General features: G+C 31.4%; 1 protein-coding gene and 1 long non-coding RNA gene across 4 annotated transcripts in view; one reads left to right on the top strand and one right to left on the bottom strand.

Annotated features, from left to right (window-relative positions):
• LOC130669047 (uncharacterized) overlaps positions 1-21,334 on the top strand; it is a 198,901-nt gene that overhangs the window by 17,415 nt on the left and 160,152 nt on the right. The window contains exon 3 of one of the 3 annotated variants that reach the window (XR_008990111.1): positions 9,927-10,336. The exons of the other annotated variants lie outside the window; for them this stretch is intronic. The gene's annotated coding sequence lies outside the window, so the exon portion shown is untranslated. Of the gene's footprint in view, positions 1-9,926; positions 10,337-21,334 lie in introns of those variants that run through there. 3 annotated transcript variants of the gene reach the window in all.
• LOC130669049 (uncharacterized) lies at positions 752-7,977 on the bottom strand. Its single transcript, XR_008990112.1, has 3 exons — positions 7,415-7,977; positions 1,685-1,862; positions 752-1,058 (listed from the first exon to the last, which is right to left on the bottom strand). It is a non-coding gene; the product is annotated as an uncharacterized LOC130669049 (long non-coding RNA).

Below are 21,334 nucleotides of genomic sequence, written 5' to 3'. Positions count from 1 at the left end.
ATAACCTGAGCTTCCAAAATTTGAACGCTGGAAATTAGAACTAGAAATTTAAGTTCCCAAACGATTATTATAGTAAAAAAAAAAATAGTTTTGAAATATTAACACAAATCGAAATTGAGATATTTCTAAATTTATATATTATACTATAGGATTCATGAAAATAGAACTTTAATCAAATGTATCGGAATTTAAATTATTGAGTTCAATTATTTTTAAATTCACATTTTGAAACTCAAAAATCTTGAAAGTTCATATTTGATTAAGTACAAAATTCAAAGGCCTCAGTACTAAAAGATGAAATAAAAAGGAACATAAAGTACGGAACCTTAAACCTTTTTGAATAGTTAGATTAACAATACAGAATACTACTATCGCTAAAAGATAAACTGTTTAACAAATTCATATGTGGGCCAATATAAATTTTATTTATTATTAATTGTGCACAAATTTAGATTAACAATAAACAAAAAAATAAGCTTAATCTAATTAGTATCTTTAGTGTTATTATTTTATAAGTGTTTGTATGTAATATTTTTCTAATTATAATAAGAAAAGTATTGCATGTGAGTGCGAATAAAAGAAAGAAGCTTAATATTATAATCATAATAGAGATATCAATGTTCCTGTAAAAATTATTTAATGTTATGTTATGTTTATTAAAAACTCAACATTGAATCAGAGAAATAGTAACAAGTAAACTGCAGAGGATCATTGATATTTATATTTTGATAATAATATTAAAAGGGTTTTTTTTTCTTATACTTATGTGTAATATTTTTCGAATTTAACATCGTGTTATTAATCAAGATAACTTATTATTAAATAAATAGTAAAGTTCTTATATGTATATTTCAAATTATAATTACTACGCATAAAATAAAAAAAAATAAACATTATTTCCAAAACAGAGACATCGATATTGCAGGTTTTCTAATTATTTTTTTGAATTCAGGATTTTCTTCCGCCCTCGCGATCAGGCGCACCCGACAAATAATGGCTGGTTACTGTCAAAACCTTTATTTGTGTCGAACTGTTTTCATATTTTTTTTTCAAGAATTCTGAAAAAGGAAGCAAAAACAAATTCATCATTACTGGGTGTTGGCCAAAAGAAAACAAATAGAAAACTGGAAGAGGGGGGGGGGCGAATGTCATAACTTAAAAAATTTCTAATTTTTCTTTTATTTTGTACTAGAACTCTCTATTTTTAATTAAGGTAATTTGATAGAATTTGATGGGATGAAATTATAATATTAAGGTTATTTTCCCGAACATAATTAAAAAAAAACAGAAGTTTTGATCATTTGTGAAGTGATAGATCGACAATCAGAGTGCGCATAATTAAGATATCGTAGATCTGACTAATTTAAAAAAGTTGTAGTCTCGCATATATATCAAATAGCTAATGACGGAGTCATCTCAAAAAATAATAGATTAAAGGGAAAATAATCATAAATTAAAAAAAAATATTTTGCAATCATTTAGTAAAAAAGTTAAAAATTTCTCTCTCACAATTTCAAACAAGCAAAAGCCAGTAAACAATATGGATTCAAAGAGGAAGCAATGGTAATTAAAAGAGTAGGCAATAGCACACACTATAGATCGCGAAACAACTACCTTAATCAATCCTACTTTGCGCCCTCCCCTTCCCTCCTTTATATTTATATTGAAATTAAAAGATACCTACCATCCATAGATTTATAAGTTTGAGTTTCCTGGAAACTTTTTTTTGCTTGACTCTTCGATTTCCGTCCTGCTCCACTATACAACATCTGTACAGATTTGTTTATTATTTTACTTATAATCGTGTGTACATCACGTTCCTAATTAGTAGAGCCGACAGTTACAAGATGAAAAATTTCTTTCTGTGGAGAGTTAATTTATTTCACAATTTAATGAATGTTATAAAATAATTAAAAAATAATAATAACATAAATAATACAAGATATATATATATATATTTTTTAAATAAATGAAAATTTATTAAAGAAAATAAACTATTGTGTATACAATTATATCTCATATTTTGTTCGAAAAGATCATACTATGTAGTACCGTTTATGTACGCCAACTTTATCACCAACTTCAGATTATATATCATAAAAAATGAACTCACCACCGTTGCTACGATACATATTTATTCATTACGTTTTTGGTGCGCCTAGAAACTACACGTATCATATAAATAAATTTTGTTTTTTAAATATTTTTATTTTATTTCTGTCGATGAATTATAATAATTAAACATGAGTAAACGTCGTTATGATGAATCTGCTGAGAAAATGCAGTTTTATGCAGAGAAGTTGAAGAAATATCAAAAGTTAATGGAGGAGGTCAATGACTTTTCGGATGAAAATGATTCTGATGTTGAATCACACGTTGAAAAAGGTTTTTTTTAAAAAAAAAAAAAATTAATAATTAAATAAGTTTTCAAATAAATAAATACCGGGCAATTTATTTAAATTGCGCCATCTGTCTCAGTCGTTTGACTAGAGTCATTTAAATTTATTTTTCATGGTCAATGTGATTTTTTATCATTATTGTACCAAATGACTGGGTTATATAGTAATCTATTAGGATATTTATTCTAATAGTTGTTTATAACCTAGATCTTTTGCTCTGTAGGCTCAGAAAATGATGATCTGGAGACTGTGAGCTCCGATGGTGAAGTAAATTCACAATCGACATCTCACGAGCTACAAGAGACGAAGGTTGACGGAGAGCAACCACCTACACAACTCAGTGAAAAGGCTTCTTTGTTACTTGGTGTTGCCAAGCGTCAATTAAAGGATCAGTCCTTTAATTTTCATCCGGAATTAGCAGCCTGCTGGAATGAGATTCTGGACTCTGGTTTAGATGCGAAGGTCCAAAAATCTTTTGAGGAAACTTACCCGAATAAAGGTAATTGTTCTTTGATTGCCCCGGAATTAAATCCGGAGTTACTTCCTCTTCTTCACAAGACTGCTAAGAGTCGGGACAAACACCTGGTTTCAAGTCAGGATCTTTGTGTTCGCGGTCTAGTAGCACTCGGAAAATCTATTTGTGCAATTTTTAACGATGAGAAGGAACCCATCGAGAAGGACGTTCTGTTGGAGTGGTTGTGTGACTCCAGTCAGATGTTTTGTGAGCTTATGCACCAGCTTTCCAAAACTCGTAAGCACCAAGTCTATTCCTATGTTGATGATAAAAGGAAGACTGTACTTGTGGACTCAAAGACTGATAAGTATCTCTTTGGTGAAGACCTTGGAAAGAGGATCAAATCAGCTACAATGGTGGAAAAAGTAGGATTGTCTTTAAAAACAATACCTGACAAGGCTGATACATCGAAATCTCGTAATTTTTTAAACTGGAAGAGCTCGACTGTAGCTCAGAGCGGACGTCAACAGTCGAGCTTCAACCAAAAGGTCCCGAACAAATTCCCTCGTTCCAACCGTGTTCCAGTTCAGCAGGGTCCAACTCGTTCATCGACGAGATCTCAGAGCCGTCTGAATCAATTCAACAATCCACCAACCAAGTAGAGGTGAGAATTGCTGGTCGATTAAAATTTTTTGCCCAAGCTTGGTCTTCAATTACTTCGGATAATTTTATATTATCGACTATTTCTGGCTATAAAATTCCTTTTGTATCTATTCCGGCTCAATCCTTCGAACCACCGGAATTTTCAAATTCTGCTGCAGAAGATGGGGCAATGTCTGAAGCAATCAATCATTTGTTAAATATAGGAGCAGTTCGAAAATGTAAATATTGTAACGGACAGTTTGTCTCGAGTATCTTTCTGGTGCCTAAGAGTAATGGGAAAATGCGCTTAATATTAAATCTTAAAACGCTTAATACTTTTATTGATCCAAAACATTTTAAGTTGGAAGATATTCGAACAGTTTTGAAGCTGATGATGAAAAAACACTTCATGGCCAGTATTAATCAGCAAGACGCGTATTTAACTATTCCAATTCATAAAAATTATTGTAAATTTTTACGATTTCGGTGGAAAGGGCAATTGTATGAGTATGTGTGTTTACCTTTCGGTTTGTGCACAGGGCCTTGGTTATTTACTAAGATTACAAAACCCATTATCAATTATTTGAGAAAGTTGGGATGGGTATCAGTTGTATATCTAGACGATTGGTGGTTAACTGCTAAGACAATGGAAGATTGTAAAGAAAATGTTTCTGTCACTAGAAAATTGTTAGAATCGTTAGGATTTGTTATCAATGTTGACAAAAGCGATCTATGTCCATCAACTACTTGTCAATTCCTAGGATTTGTTTTAGATTCTAGTGCAATGACTTTAGAATTAACTCAAAAAAAGAGAGAACATATTTTAGAATTAGTTAAGAAATTCAAAACGATTGATACCTGTGTAATTAGAGATTTCGCCTGTTTTGTAGGTAATATTATAGCAGCTTGCCCAGCTGTTAATTATGGCTGGTTTCATTCCAAGTTATTTGAACGTCAGAGGTACTTAGCGTTACTTTATTCTCACGACAATTATGACTCAAATATGCGACTAGATCAATCCTTGAGGACAGAGTTTGAATGGTGGGAAGAGAATATTTTAACTGCTAAAAATCCAATTCGTCAATATGAATATAAGATAACAATTTTTTCTGATGCTTCATTAACGGGCTGGGGAGCTTCGTGTAATGATAAAGTCGTTTTTGGTCAATGGGATTCGAGGGAAAGTTCCTTTCATATTAATTGTTTGGAGTTAATTGCAGCATTTAATGTTTTAAAAGCTTTTGCTTCTCATTTATCAAATTGCGAGATTCTATTAAAAATTGACAACTCAACAGCTATCGCGTACATTAATAGAATGGGTGGAATTAAATATCAAAATTTGAATAATGTTACTCACGATATATGGTCCTGGTGTGAGCAACGAAACCTTTGGTTATTTGCGACATATATTCCATCAATAGAAAATGTAATAGCTGATTCAGCATCTAGAATTAATAATATTGATACGGAGTGGGAATTGGCTCTTTGGGCTTTTAGACAAATTTATAATATATTTGGTCAGCCGCAAATAGATTTATTTGCATCTATAAATAATAAGAAATGTGTCGATTATTGTTCCTGGCACAGGGATCCCGAAGCTTTTTGTATAGATGCTTTTACTATTAAGTGGGACACTTTTTATTTTTATGCGTTCCCACCTTTTTCCTTGATTTTAAAGACTCTTAGAAAAATTCAAGTAGACCAAGCTTGCGGTATTGTAGTGGTACCAGAATGGTTTACTCAACCCTGGTACCCTCTTTGGTTGTCTTTATTGATACAACCCCCCATTATTTTTAAACCATCTGATAATTTACTACTTGATCCCTGTAGGAGGCTACAGCATCCACTAGCCGGCAAGCTGACCCTAATGGCAGGGAGATTATCAGGCAAGCTTTCGAAAAACGTGGGATAAAAAAAGACATTATTAATTTATTAATGAACTCAATCACTCTTTCTACTCAGAAACAATATGAGAAGCCTATTTTAGAGTGGACAAAATTTTGTTACAAAAATAATTATGATGTTTTCAAACCAAATGAATTATGGGTAATGGAGTGGTTAGCAGTAAAATTTGAGCAGGGTGCTTCGTATAGCTCATTAAATACTTGTCGATCAGCTGTGTCTTTTTTATGTGGGGAATATATCGGTAAAAGTCCGATGATTTGTCGTTTGCTTAGGGGGATTCGTAAGTTGAGACCTTCCAAGCCTTGGTATGACCGCATTTATAGTTTAGATTCAGTTTTGGATAAATTAGAGGAAATGTATCCCTTGAGTAGTCTGAATTTACAACAATTAAGTACTAAATTAGTTATTATTTTATCTTTAATTACCGCTCAACGAAAGCAAACCCTGAGTGTAATTAAAAGAAGTAATATTAAAAGAACAAATAATGGTTTTGAAATAGAAATTTCGGACTCTATCAAAACATCTAGGCCTGGAGTGTCTCAACCCCTGTTAATTCTATATAAATTTAATGAAAATCCTAAATTATGTGTTGTTTCTGTGTTAGAAGAATATATGAGAGTAACAGAAACATTAATGACAACCGATTCTCTTTTTGTTACCATCAAAAAACCTCACAAAGTTGCTTCTAGGGACACTATAAGTCGCTGGATTAGAGCCTTCTTAGTTGAGTGTGGCATTAGTTCTAGATTTACACCTCATAGTCTTAGACATGCGTCTACTTCATCAGCAAAGGCTAAGGGTGTAGATATAGAAGTAATTAAAAATTTAGCTGGTTGGTCTAAGAAATCTAATGTTTTCAATACTTTCTATAACAGACCTATTATTAAAAATAATAATGATTTTGCGAAAGCAGTTTTATCTTAAGTTTAAAATAATTTAAATAATGCAAAAGATTGTTTGTTTAAAATTTATTACAATATTAATTAATAAAAATGTTTTGTTCTTTATTCTAACAATGAAATTTCGATTTCAGTAATTGTTTAGTACTTCACTCTAAACATCCTACATAGTATGATCTTTTCGAACAAAATATGAGATATAATTACGTGACCGAGCGAGCTCGCCGAAGGCGAGCGAAGCTCGATCATAATTATGTCGATTAATTTTGTTCGAAAAGATCACTTCCCAGCCCTTTGATAAAAATAATTAAATAAATTAATTTGTGGCAATAGACCCACCCGTGATCTCTTCAAATAATCGGTGACGCTGAACTCAATGAATAAATATGTATCGTAGCAACGGTGGTGAGTTCATTTTTTATTATATATAATCTGAAGTTGGTGATAAAGTTGGCGTACATAAACGGTACTACATAGTATGATCTTTTCGAACAAAATTAATCGACATAATTATGATCGAGTTTCGCTCGCCTTCGGCGAGCTCGCTCGATCACGTAATTATATAATAAATAAAATAATAATAATTATTTATAACTAAGACGATTATTGCAATAACGTATAAAATGAATGAACATTTATTTAATTATGAATAAAAAAAAAATTATCCCGAATGTTTGAAAAATAAATCCAATGATTCTTTTTAGCCAAATCAATGTTAGAAATAAGACTCAATTAAAAATTGGATCGATATTTAGACCATTATTTATTTATTATTATTATTTTAAGACGCAGCAATTTTATTTTCATTTTTTTTTAGTTTAAATAAATTTTTTTCAATAAAGAATTTAAAAATTTATTTTTTATCATATTTATAAATGTTCCGTAAGTAAAATAACCAGAAATCTAAGATCTTGATACGAATCCTGCGGGAAATACAAAATTTTTTGTTAAGCTGGTAAATTATTTTAATTAGATTTTTATATATCTACAAAAATCTAATTTAAATACTTAACTCGTTTAACAATAATGTTCTTTATTTCCCTAATATGGATGTTATAAAATTAAAAAAAAAGAATAATAATAAAAGTAAAAAATTAGAAAATTAAAAATCATACCAATGCGTCCTGTTTAGAAATATCGATTAAACTTTCTTCAAATAGAATGAAGTCTTCTAAAGTTTCATTCGGTAATTTTGTTCCCAATATTTTCCATGGGCTTTCTGCATTTGAGCGCTTAGCGCTTTCTGCGTGTATGATACTTAGTAAGTTATCAATTCGATTTTTTAAATCATATTGAATGCTTCTCTTTATTCTTTCAAGTTCTGAAGTCATGAATTTTTTCAGTTCTGTCATCTGCAAGTTAGAGTTAGTATCTTGATTTTGGATTTGGAAATCGTCTAATTGAAGATTGTTTTCATTATTGTTAAAGTCTTCAGTCTAATCACCACCATCATCATCACTTTCATCAGTCATGGTAGAATTTTTATTTAATCTTTGAGAATGCGAAGACTTTTTATTATTACATGAGAGGGTAGTCGTTAAAGGGTGCACTTGGGACAGAGTTTGTCTTATATTAACGTTATTCAATGGATTTGAAGCCCTTTGTTTAGTTTTTTCAGGTTCAGAGCTGTTGACATTCGTGGTTGTATATGATCTTTGTAATCTTCTTTCTCCTTGTTCAAAATTTGTCTAAAAATACAATAAAAGTATTTAATTAATTTAGAAAAAAAAATAATAAATTTTAATTAAATTATTTACATAATTTAATTTAAATAAAAAAAAAAAATTAATTTTAATTTAGTTAATTAGAAAAAAAAATCGTTATAGTAATATTAGTATATTCTGTTTTGAATTAATTTAGTATTAATTCAAAACAAAATATATTACCAGCAGTGCTAATTATTTTTATTGGATAAGCTGGCCAATTTTCTTGAGGATTCTTCCCTTTTGATATCCAATTTCTTACTTTGTGTTTATCCTTTTGAGGTGGATATCGACACATTAATTGGCGATCTTTATTAAACGTCCACGATTGTCGGACAAGATCAACAGATTTCAAATCCGCCGTCGATCCCAAAAATTCGACAATTAAATATTGGTTTCCTTCATCGGGTGATGATGATGAAGACGACATTTTTTCCCGCCGTAATATATGTGTACCCAAGCTATCCTAGTATGATATATATATGTAAACAATTTCACAGACTTTAAACACTTACACTTAATTATATATACAGAACTTAAAAATTGTGCGGTTATATTTTATAAGTTGTATTTTAATTTTTTTCAAATTTATTTATAACACTCATTTTTATTTCAATTATTTAGCAAAACTAGTCAGCGTCTTTTGTGTGTGGATCACTCTACATACAAGCTCACACGTGTAGGTTAAATCGCGGTTCTGCGGACGATCAAAATGGCGTCTTCCGACTGTAATGTATATATGTATTTACCCGAGCTATCTTAGTATGATATATGTGTTTATGTCTACATATATGTAAATAATTTCACAGACTTTAAACACTTACACTTAATTATATATACAGAACTTAAAAATTTTGGGATTATATTTTATAACTTTTATTTTATTTATTTTTATTTATTTATTAAACTGATTTTTATTCTAATTATTCAGCAAAACTAAATAGTCAGCGTCTTTTGTATGTGAATTACTTTACGTACAATCTCACATGTGTAGGTTAAATCACGGTTATGCGCACGATCACCATAGCGTCTTCCCGCCGTAATGTTGGGCTAAGGCTTACAAACCAGGACTCGGTAGTTGAATATTGGCTAGACCTTGGGCCAAGGCTCACAAACCAAGACTCGGTAGTTGAGTATTGGCTAGATCTTAGGCCAAAGTTGATAAGACGAGACTGGGCAGCCCAATATTGTGCCAAGATTGGCCCCGTTGTAAATAATGTTTTTCCTACATGGGTATATATATATATATATATGTATATATATATATATATATGTATATATATATATATATATATATATATATATATATATATATATACATGAGTGTATTGGAAAAAAAATTTATTATTACACACAAAGAAGACAATTTTTACAATTTGGATTCGTAAAAATTCAATAGCAGTCTCAGTGAAAGTTTTACTCTAAAATAGATTTTTTACTAAATCGAATAGTAAATATTATTTAATGCTTTTGTTCTGTACTCTAAAACTGAAAGTAATTTTACTTAGAATTTAGTAATTCATAGGATTAAGCGATTATAATTTTTACTTATCTAAAGGGAAAATTTCTATATTATTGGACCGTTTCAAGTTTGCCTCGGCGAAATAGTAATTTTTATTTGAAAAATAACGAATATTATCAGATTTTTTTCTCCGTGTAACAATTAAACCGAAGACAGTTCAACCGAGAACACTTCAACCGAACGACAGTTCAACCTAGCGACATTTCAACTGATAATAACCTGGACCCCCTTATTTAGGTGCCCTCTGATCAGGGATTTTTCGTCGGTTTAAATGTCGCTAGGTTGAACTGTCGATCGGTTGAAGTGTCGCCGGTTGAACTGTCGCGGTTGAACTGTCTTCGGTTTAATAGTCGTGGCACCATTGCCAAATAATAACGAACTGAAAGATGTTTTAATTGTTAGTTTCCAGGTAGGAATTGCCAAGGCTGACTATAGGCCGAGCCTTGGCCCTGTTGTTACTTGCCAAGCTTCGGCAGCTGACCATTGGCCCGAGTGTCAGCCAGGACCAGGCCCTATGTTTTGATTTTTATTAAATCGAGCCTTGGCCGCTGACCATTGGCTCAAGGATCGGCCGAGGCTGGGCCCCATAATTTAATTTTTGTCAAGCCGAGCCTTGGCAACTGATTATTGACCAACGCCTCAGCCTGGGTTCAATTTTAATTTAATATTAAAATTAGCAACTTTACATGTATCTATATGTATGTATATAGAGAAGACCAGGGCATGACGGTCCACCGAGTATACGATTAATATCAAGAGTTGAAATTTTCTAAAAAGTAAAATTATTTAATATACAATAATTTTTATTTAATTACCCGATGAAAAAAGATTTAATACAATTGTATAAAATTATATATGAATTATATGTAAATTGGATAGAAAAAATGGCCCGATCCAATTGTATACAATCTGTATAGAAATCGTATACAATTCTATACAAATTGTATACAATTCTATATAATTACAATTATATAGAATTGTATATAATTATATAGAATTTGTATAGAATTGTATATGATTATATAGAATTGTATACGATTTCTATTGGCAGGGTGTGGAGTATAGGGTGGGGACAATCGAATCAATTGTAGCGCCTGCAGTGGACGAAATACGCGTTAAATCACACTTGTCTTGTGAATAGTTAAATGAAAGCAGTGTTAAAAAATAAAAACAAGTAGTTGTTGTGTTGTTAATTGCAAACATACTGACAGAAATACCCGGGAAAAAAAGTTCTTATATGATCATATATAAATCATATAAAAGTGACTCATATAAAATCATAGAAAGTTTTATAATGAAATTGGTCCTATAAAAACTTATATGACTTCATAAAATCTTATATAATCATATAAAGTTGGATATACCCGGTAAAAAATGATTTTACCTAATCATATATACAATAAATTTTATATGATTAGATCTCAAAATTGGCAGGATTTGATGATATATAATTATATATAATCATGCATGAACAAAAAAAAAAAAAAAAAAAAATACATCTATCGGTTAACTGCTATTTTGCCAAGGGGTCTCCCATCCAATAAATGTTCTGCCTCAATGCTGCTCAACTTTGATGATCTCTTGATTGCCGTCTGGTTCTCTGGTCTGCTTTACCCTTATAAGTATGTGACAATCTATAGCATTACTCAAATCAAATGATCAAATTGATACATCCTATATCAATAATGCACCAAATATGATCAAATTTTACCACATTAGTGTTTTATATAAAATTATAAATTTCTTTAAAATAACCTGCTTATAAGACCATAGAAATTTATATATAAGAATCATAAAACTATATAAACTTTTATATAATCATGTATGATTTTATATAACCGTATTAAACTCTTTTGCACTTATACAAATTTATTTATAAATTCATATAAAATCACATCAATTTTCATTAATTATCTGAATTCGTAGAAGAATTTTATAAGGTCATATAAGATTTCATATGATCATACATGATTTTGTATAATCATATAAAACGTGCTCTTGTAATTTCACGATGTTATATATAACTTTATATGAAGTTACATCGAATTTTATAACAATTTTATAAGATTACACGAATTATTATAAGATCATATGAGTTCTTGTATAATCATATATGACTGCATATAATGTATAAAATTTTATCTGGTAATGTTATAAACTTATATATAACTTTATAAAAAATCATATCAACTATTATAAAATCCTTATAAAATTAAGCATATGAAACTTTACCTGGTATTGTTATAAAGTTATATGTAACTTCATATAAAATCACATCAATTGTTATGAAATTCTTATAAGATCATATGAATCCTCATAAGAATTTTGTAAGATTATGTAAGCTTTCACATAATCATATATAAACACATATGTTTATATATGATTCTATAAGAACTTTTTCTCGGGTTTATATAAAATCACATCAATTTTTATAAAATCCTTATAAAACTATATGAATTCTTATATGATTTTCATAAGATCATATGAACTTTTATATGATAATATATAATTATATATAAGCATATAAAACTTTATCTAGTACTTTTATAAAGTTATATATAACTTTATATAAAGTCATATCAATTTTTATAAAGTCCTCACGAGAGTATATTAATTCTTATATGAACTTTATAAGATCATATAAGCTTTTATGTAATCGTATATAATTTTTATATATTTCTTATATGATCATATATAAATTGTATATGAACATATATGTTTATATATGATCATATAAAATCTTTTTTTCCCGGGTAGTAATTGCAAGTTTTATACATTTCCATCCATGATATTCATCTTTGGCTAAAAATTATTACGGGGAATTTTTTAAATTACAAATTTTTAACACAAAGTATTTTTAATTATTGAGTTTTAAAATTTGAAAGTACGAATAATTGAAATCACTCTAATTTCTTTACTTAATGCAAATTAATCATTTTAACTTTGAAAAAATTATAATTATAATTACTTTAACTCATTAAATTAAAATTATAATTATTTTAACTCATTTGTTATTATGACTGTTATTGTTCTTATTATTATTATTATTACAAGCTAACCTTATGTCGTTCAAAATAATATTTATTTTGTATTTATTAAAATTTTTTATACTTATTTTAATACAATCTACTCTATATTTTTCCACCTTTCAAATGTGGTATCACACATATATTCGCAATCTTTAAAAATTTTAATTATTTGTTTATAAAAACTTTCCGTATTCTCTCTGTGCTTTTTGAGGATGATTTAATGCGGTCGACAGATGTCGTTTTCGTCGCGCACCCAGCCAATACAGATAGTATACAATTGGATTGGGCCATTTTTTTCTATCCAATTTATATATAATTTTATATAATTGTTTAAAATCTTTTTTCATCGGGTAGTTATTGCTATGTACAAAACTTTAGTTAATATAAATGTTAAAGTTCAATAAACAATATAGTAGTGCTACTTGATCTTACTCTTAATTTATTTATTTATATCAAATCATAAAATTATTAATTAATAAATATATGTCATTACTCATCAGACATTTTTAAGTTCATGAAATAAATCTACATTTCACCTCATCTTTACGATCTAATATTTCTGAATTAAATTGTATTTAAATGATTAACAAGCGAAAAAATCATGATTATCTGAACATCAAATTTAGCACAGTGGATAGCGTTCTGGCCTAGTAATCAGAAGGATTTCAGTTCGCACCCCGGTAGCCCCGAAATAATTTTATTCGTTATTTCCCATTAATTCAGTAATTAGTTAATTACACTCCAACGTAATGTTGATAAAAGTGTGATCAAACTTTTTCAACTTCCCGCTAAGAAAATCGACGATTTTCGAAAAATTGGGAAGTTATTGTTTTCACCCCGATTTACGAAAATCGAAGTTTCATCAGATGTCGACGTTTTGAGATCCTGGGAAGCTATTCTGACTATTTTCAGAATGATGTCTGAGTGTCTGTATGTATGTGTGTGTGTGTGTGTGTGTGTGTGTGTGTGTGTGTGTGTGTGTGTGTGTGTGTGTGTGTGTGTGTGTGTGTGTGTGTGTGTGTGTGTGTGTGTGTGTATGTGTGTGACCGGTCTATAACTTTTTAACTAATGAACCGATTTGGATGTTAAGGCGGCAATCAAAAGAGCTTGTTGGCCATCAACTTTTCTGAAAATTTCAGATCATTTGATCAAGTAGACTCGAAAATATTGGCGAATTACGGAAAAAAAAATTTTTTTTTTTTAGTTTTTCATTGATTTCTCTGATACGACTTGAACGATCGACTTCAAAATCTAATCAGCTCTAGAACTCAATAAAACACGTCGATTGCCGCCTCAACCACTAAAATCGGTCAATCCGTTCGTGAGATATTGTGGGAGAAAAAAATGCTAAAAACGATTTTTTTCGAAAACAATGGGATACAAAAGTATTTTCGAGCTCGAAGAGCTCGAAAATGTATCCACAACAATGTTTTCGAGCTCCTCGAGCTCGAAAACATCGGGAAGTTTTGGGGCTGGCCCGCAGGGTCAACCGATAGACAGATTTTTTAAATTATATTTATTAATTTGAATGATAATATTTTAGATCGAGCATTGGGTGATCCTTAGATTGTTGGTTCCCCGAGGTTTGGCCGAGGCTTAATTTTTTGTTTCCCAAACCTTGGCCAAGGCTCAATTTTTCGTTTCCCAAGACTCGGCCGAGGCTTGATATTTTGTTTCCCAAGGCTTGGAACCTGGACATCATCCAAGGCTTGGGCCAATGCTCACCCAATGGTTCAGCCAAGTCTTGACCAAGGCTTGTAAATAACTACAATCGGAAAATTAAAATATTTATTATTAAAAACTTATAGTATAATTCAAAAATCAATAATTATTAATTAAAGAAAACTATAATAATAAGTTATATTGAATAATTAGTAATTGATGAGTAGATTTTTCTATTCAACAAGAATCAATAACGGACTATTGATTCATCAAGAGTGGCCTAACGTTGCGAACCGACAATCGGCCAGTCATAAGTAGCCATTCATTGGCCAGCCATCGGCAGCGTCGTATGTCTGGCGTTTCCTTTACGGGAAGTCATATTCTGATAAGAAACCAGTAATGCCATCACATATGCATTCAAAAATTTTAATAAAAATTCATTTCGATTTGATTACGCTATCTTGATGAAAAATTAAACGACTGCTGGTAATTAACCAGGTTTGGGCCATTACTAATTGTCAATGATTGGCCAAGCGACGACAGTCAGACATCGGCCAACCTACGGTATTTTTTCCATTAACGGCAACTTTGTACGGGGAGCTCTTTGAGTTCGAAAACATTAGTATAAATACATTTTCGAGCACTTCTAGCTTTTTTCCTATTTTTTTCTCCGATGCTAGTTCTCGAACGAATTATGCGGTTGAGATGGTTAGGAAAGCAATCATCGTGTTTAATTGAGTTCTAGAGCTGATTACATTTTTGAATTGATTAAGCTGGTCGTTTTTAAGAAATTTCAAAAAAAAATAATAAAAAAAAAAAATCATAATTGATATTTTATTTTTCAAATTATTAAAATGATTATAATTCGGAAACTATGGACTTTGGCGACTTGACTCATAGGACTTTTTTTGAAGGGAAAAAAATTTCTTATTAAATTTCTATTAATATTTTTAGTGTACTCTCATTGGTTTACGTTCTGCAAGCCAATAAACCTCAATTTCATAGGAAAAATGAGTTCCGCAACAGACACAAGTGTAACAGCTGGAATTACAGCTGAGTAACTATGGGCACTTTTGAAGAACACCAAATGCCCTACAGTTTGTGACCAAAACTGCCTTGATATCATGAAACGCAGCTGAGTATTAGAAAGTTAAAAAAAAAGTAATTTAATTTACGAGTATTTTAAATGGGAAATCTTTAAAATCAAATGGCAAGTACTGAGCATTGGAATAAAGAGCTCATATTTGGTGAGAATTTTTTTTTTTCGATGTAGATTGAGATTTTGCTTGAGCACTTAAAAAAGAAAAACTTTTGCGGAAATGAATCACCCTAATACATAATTAATAAAAATTTACTGTTATTTCTTAATTTTAAGAAAATTTTATAATCATATTATAACTTGAATCAAGTATATGGTCAGTGAATAAAAATATATTTGATAAAAAAAGGCCATTTGGCCTATCGATCAAATAAGTTAATTTCATACATGAATATCTTGTGATATATGTTAGTGTGTAGTCATGGTATGAAATTAGGCTCGTTTTCTAAGGGTGAGGGTAAAAAAGCACAACGGCTTACTTTCTCGGAGAACTTCAGATAGTTGATTTGACAAATTATTGGATAGATAATATACCAGTATAACCTTTATGCAAATAAAGTATTGCTATATTCATAGCCTACACTGTTTGTTTAATATTTTGATGATGCCTATAACTTAACAGTATTACTATTAACAAAATATTATCTTTCAGTGCAAACGAATTAAAAGATTATTTTACTATCGACAACAAAAATTTAACGGAAATAGATTTTAATGTGTAATGCATAAATTATTAAGACTTAAAACCATGAAAGATGCGCGATTCTATAGTAAAGAAACATTTCAATGCTTTAAAAGTATCACAAAACTGTAATAATGTCAAGTTTAAGGTACAAAGTTGAAGCCTATCAAGTCATCCTTAAAATACATTAGGTACAAATCATCTAAAATATTTAGTTTCAGAGTTATACGAACCTTAATAATTAAAAGATCTCTATAAAATATAACTGATAGAATTGGATTATACGGAGAAATGCAGAATTTATCAGGAATAAAAACCATAATTTTAAATTTTCTTGATTCTGTCCAAACATTCAGGGTTATACAATTATTGGAAGAAGGAGTCAGAACATAACGTTTAAGGTTAAAAATTTGAACTTATTAAACAAACCTTGAGATACTTTCTACAGAAATCGTCTAAGAGTTTTGAATTCGAAGTTATTCAACTTTAACAGTGAAAAAAAACTGATTTTTCCGAAAAATCGTTAAAATTTAAAACAGCTAAAACTTTTGAACTAATTGACCGATTTAGCTCATCTTCGAACTTAATTAAAAAAATTACCCATCGAATATGTGTAGAAAATTTCATTGGGATCTAATAAGATTTCTAACGGCTATCACGATGACAAGACAGTTATAATTATAAGGCCTACAGGTACGTTTGAAACATCAAAAGTCATAAGCAAAATACTCTAAAAATATAAAATAGCCGTGAAATTTACAGGTTATTTTGTTCATTATGCTCCTTGAGCTCCTTGAGCTCGGAAATAGCAGGAAGTTTCGGAGCTGGCCCCCAGGGTCAATCGTTTTTCAGCTTTTATTTTTCGCGCTAGCATTTTTTTATGTTAAGTATTTATACGAGAGTAAAAAATACTTGACATAATTTATAATTAATTTTATAGTTTATTGTTCGAGTGTATATGATTAATTAAAATTTCCACAATACATTTTATAATTCACAATTGATGAATATGCATATTTATTGAAAATAAATTGACGTTTTTAACTACATAAATTTTTTTTTAATACTAATTTGTTTCCTGATAACTTTATGACGTATGCATTCATGCGAAATTAATTTGACATTTTTATTAAATCAGATATAAAACAACATGTATTGGTAAAGTTCATAAAAAGAGAAAGAAAAAAAGAAAGATAGAGAGAAAGCGAGGGAGGGAGAGAGGGAGATAGGGAAACTAAATTTGTTTCATTCGAATGACAGTCATTTAATATCTAGATATAATTAATTGCAAACTGTCTAAACGATTTTTCGTTCATTTCATTTTCCATTATACTTTTCATTATTATTATTTCATTTATAATATATGAGAGTCAGTTCTAATTAAAATACACTGTAGACTATTTATCACTAAAAAGTAAATTAAAATCTTTTTTATGTTATAAATTTTTTTGTTTTATCATTATTTTCATCAGACAATTTTTCTTCTTGAAATATTATTATAAAAAGTAATTTGAATTTTCCGAGAATATTCAAATTAGTAATATGAATAATTGTTTTAAAATTTTCATTCAGTTATTTGACAAAGTACATCTACGTATATATTGTAACGGGATTTTCACTACCGGGGATCTACCGGAGTGAGGTCCGAATACACTTACCAGTTGGCAACCTTGTTCAAATTATTGAAAGTTGGGCGCCAGGTGATTCTTTTAATCACCAATAACAATTATCAAAAATCGGCTCAGGGTGGCGGATCGGGGAAAGGTCAGGCACTTACGAGTACGATTAAATAATTGTTCAGATTTAAAAAAAAATAAACTATCGTATATTCAACACAAAAAAAAAAAAACAAATTGATCGATATTACAAATAACATAATCAGTTCCTGAAGCGAAATTGTGGGAGTACTTTTCCACTCTCAAAAAAATTCCGTCAACCACCGTACTCTTCAGGTCGAAAAATTCCTTCCCCGGCTTCCAAGGGGCTCATGACGTCACGGGATCCTAAGCACAACTCTAAGTATTAGCAAAAGCTAACACCCTCGAGAGTCAAAGGGCATGAGGCAGATTTTCCTCAGCCTTCGAGAGACACGCACCACCAGCTTGGGACACTAGTCCCGTTTTCTCTTTTGTCTATCGTATTATTGTAATCGCGGAGTACTGTTTTGACCTTTATACTTATATACCAATGTAATAGATTGTATCACCTTATTGATAACTAATACTCTACGGGCATTATTAATTATTGTGAAAATTAATAACTATTATTCGAATATTAAGAAGAGTGTAGTTATAAACTTAAATAAATCACTAAACTAAAGAATTAGATTACTACAGAGTCAGAAATGGGATACACTATCGTGCTCTCATAGTGAATAGTGCAGTGAGTAGTGCGGTGAAGAGTGATTTTTAATAAATTTATAATTATGAGTCGTGACCGAAGATCAAGGCGGGACCGTGATCATGAGAGTGATCGTCACCGGAAAGATCGTCATAGATCTCGTTGACCGCATCGCCACCGTAATTCAATATCTCGGGAGAGACGTGCTTCCAAGACTCGATTGAATCCACTTGTACTAAACAGTCGACAAACTGACAGCGAGGCCAGCAGTAGCAGAAGTAGCGAGTTCCTGATGATTGAGAAACTCACTGTGGTTCTCTCAGGTTTTGCCCAAACAGCACGGACACCAAGACCTAGCGGTGGCTGTTTCACCAACGAGAAGGCGATTCCAGAGTTCGACCCCAGGGAAACCAACCTATCTGCTGTCGAGTGGATTGCCAAGGTCATGCAAGCTTAAAGGTAATGTAAAACTTTGGTATACAGAATTGCATGATTCGCAGTTAACGTGGGGGGCATTCTCTTCATTAATTGCCGAGCAGTTTCCGGGTGAGTCGAATCACAGTAAATTATTTAAAAAAGCCGCGAACTTCGAATGCACCGCTGGTCATGATCTTGTTTCGTACTCTTTCCTTCAAATAGGGAAATTAAAGAAATTAAAACTCGAAATACCGGAGAACAAATTAGTCTCGTGTGTAGGTGGGGGGATTCAAGACGAGGCGATCCGCACTACTTTAATGACTCATAAATTCCAAACTATTGCGGAGTTGAATGAGCGTCTCGCGAATTATGAAACCACTCACAAAATAAAAGATAAGAGCAAAGACGCGAAAAAGTCACACGCGCGAGATCCCAGTAAAATCAAAACCCGGGAAGAAAAATCGAGGAATGTTTGTTACGGTTGTGGTAAACCTGGCCACCAACGTCACAACTGTCCAGAAGTAGATAATACTACTAAGTCAAGTAGTTTAAAATCCACCAATCAAACATCGGATGATGACTCGTGCGGTTATTGCAAAAAACCGAACCATTCGGAGAAAGATTGCTTCAGTAAGCGACGGGACGAAGCCAGAAAGAAGAAGAAGTCTGCATGACTAGATGTATGCTCAGTCGAAGTTAATAAACCGTTAATAACATGCGTCGTGAGTGTACAAGGAAAAGAGTGTATGGTTGATTTGGGCAGCGATTGTTCAGTCATACGAGATCACGAAGCTCGCTCTTTGGGACTATAACTAAGACCAACCCAAGAAACACTGTCGCGAGAGCAAAATTGAAGCTCAAGATCAACAACATTACTTTTAGATTAAAAGCGTACGTGGTCCCGGTGACACGCGTTAATATCTCCGGACAAAATATCCCCGACAAAATATCCACGACAAAATATCCCCCGACATAATATCCACGCGACAAAATATCCCCGCGACAAAATATCTCCAGACAAAATATCTCAGGATAAAATATCTTCATGACAAAATATATGTTGACAAAATATCCCTATCGTTGAATAATCGATGAAGAAATTTGTGAAAAAAAGGGCATAATTTTATTACAAGTGGATGCGTTTAGATATTTTTGTATTTACACACACACAAAATACCTGAAAAAAAGACACGTCCTATTGCACGTATGTGTGTTCATATATTGTTGTGATTACACACACCCAAAACCTCTGAAAAAAGGGCACAATTTTATTGCAAACGGATGCATTCAGATATTTATGTATTTACACACACACAAAATGCTTGAAAAAAAGGACACGTACTATTGCATGTATGTATGTTAATATATTTTTGTGATTACACACACCCAAAACCTCTGAAAAAAGGGCACAATTTTATTGCAAACGGATGCATTCAGATATTTATGTATTTACACACACACAAAATGCTTGAAAAAAAGAACACGTACTATTGCATGTATGTGTGTTAATATATTTTTGTAATTACACTTACCCAAAACCTCTGAAAAAAGAGCACAATTTTAATGCAAACGGATGCATTCAGATATTTATGATTAATATTAAATTTGACTAAAACTATTGATGAAAAGTGACCTTAAATAGTTGGTAATTACTAATAGTTGATAATAGATTATATTACTTACAGTAATTAAATTAATCAATAAGTTTAGGTTTTTTTGTATTCCAATTCAATTATTTTTATTAATGTTAGTAAAGAAGTTCAATATAATCTTTAACGTTTTATACTTATTTCTTTCTTATTATTTTAAATTGCTTTTATTAAAAATTTTGGTCAACGTAAATATTCGTGGATATTTTGTCTACATATAATTTGTCATGAAGATATTTTATCCTGAGATATTTTGACTGGAGATATTTTGTCGCGGGGATATTTTGTCTCGTGGATATTATGTCGGGGGATATTTTGTCGTGGATATTTTGTCGGGGATATTTTGTCCGGGGATATTAACGCAGGTAACCCGTGGTCCCAAACGATCAGCTATCAAGAGACATTCTTATTGGCCGTGACATTCTCAGGAAACCCCGGGTCAAAGCTATCGTAGATGCCGCCGGTATACAGATCATCAGAGACACCGTTGAGGTACATATGGTTGAGTCCGGTAAGCGAAAGATAGAAGTAGCTGATGTTTGCTGCCCGGGAGTGGATGAAGACACTCGGAATAAACTCGTAGATCTCCTGAACGAATTCCAGGACTGCATCGCTCAACATGAGAGAAATCGGCAAAGCCAGCGGGACAACCATGAAGATCTGACTGACAACCGACGCACCTGTTCATTCGGCACCACGACGGTTATCTTACGACGAACGCAATAAAGTCAAAGACTTAGTTAAGGAACTATTGGACGGTGAAATTATTTGGGAAAGCCATTCGCCTTATGCAAGTCCGATAGTAGTTCGGCACAAGTCCGGAGGAGATATTCGCATGTGTATCGATTTTCGAGGAGTAAACACGGTCACCGTTGTCGATCCTCATCCTATGCCTCATATAGACGACCAGATCGATCGATTAAGCGGAGTTT

Source organism: Microplitis mediator, chromosome 5 (genome assembly GCF_029852145.1).
Source record: "Microplitis mediator isolate UGA2020A chromosome 5, iyMicMedi2.1, whole genome shotgun sequence".
NCBI classification, from domain to species: Eukaryota; Metazoa; Arthropoda; class Insecta; order Hymenoptera; family Braconidae; genus Microplitis; species Microplitis mediator.
This window is presented reverse-complemented; position numbering and strand designations above follow the sequence as displayed.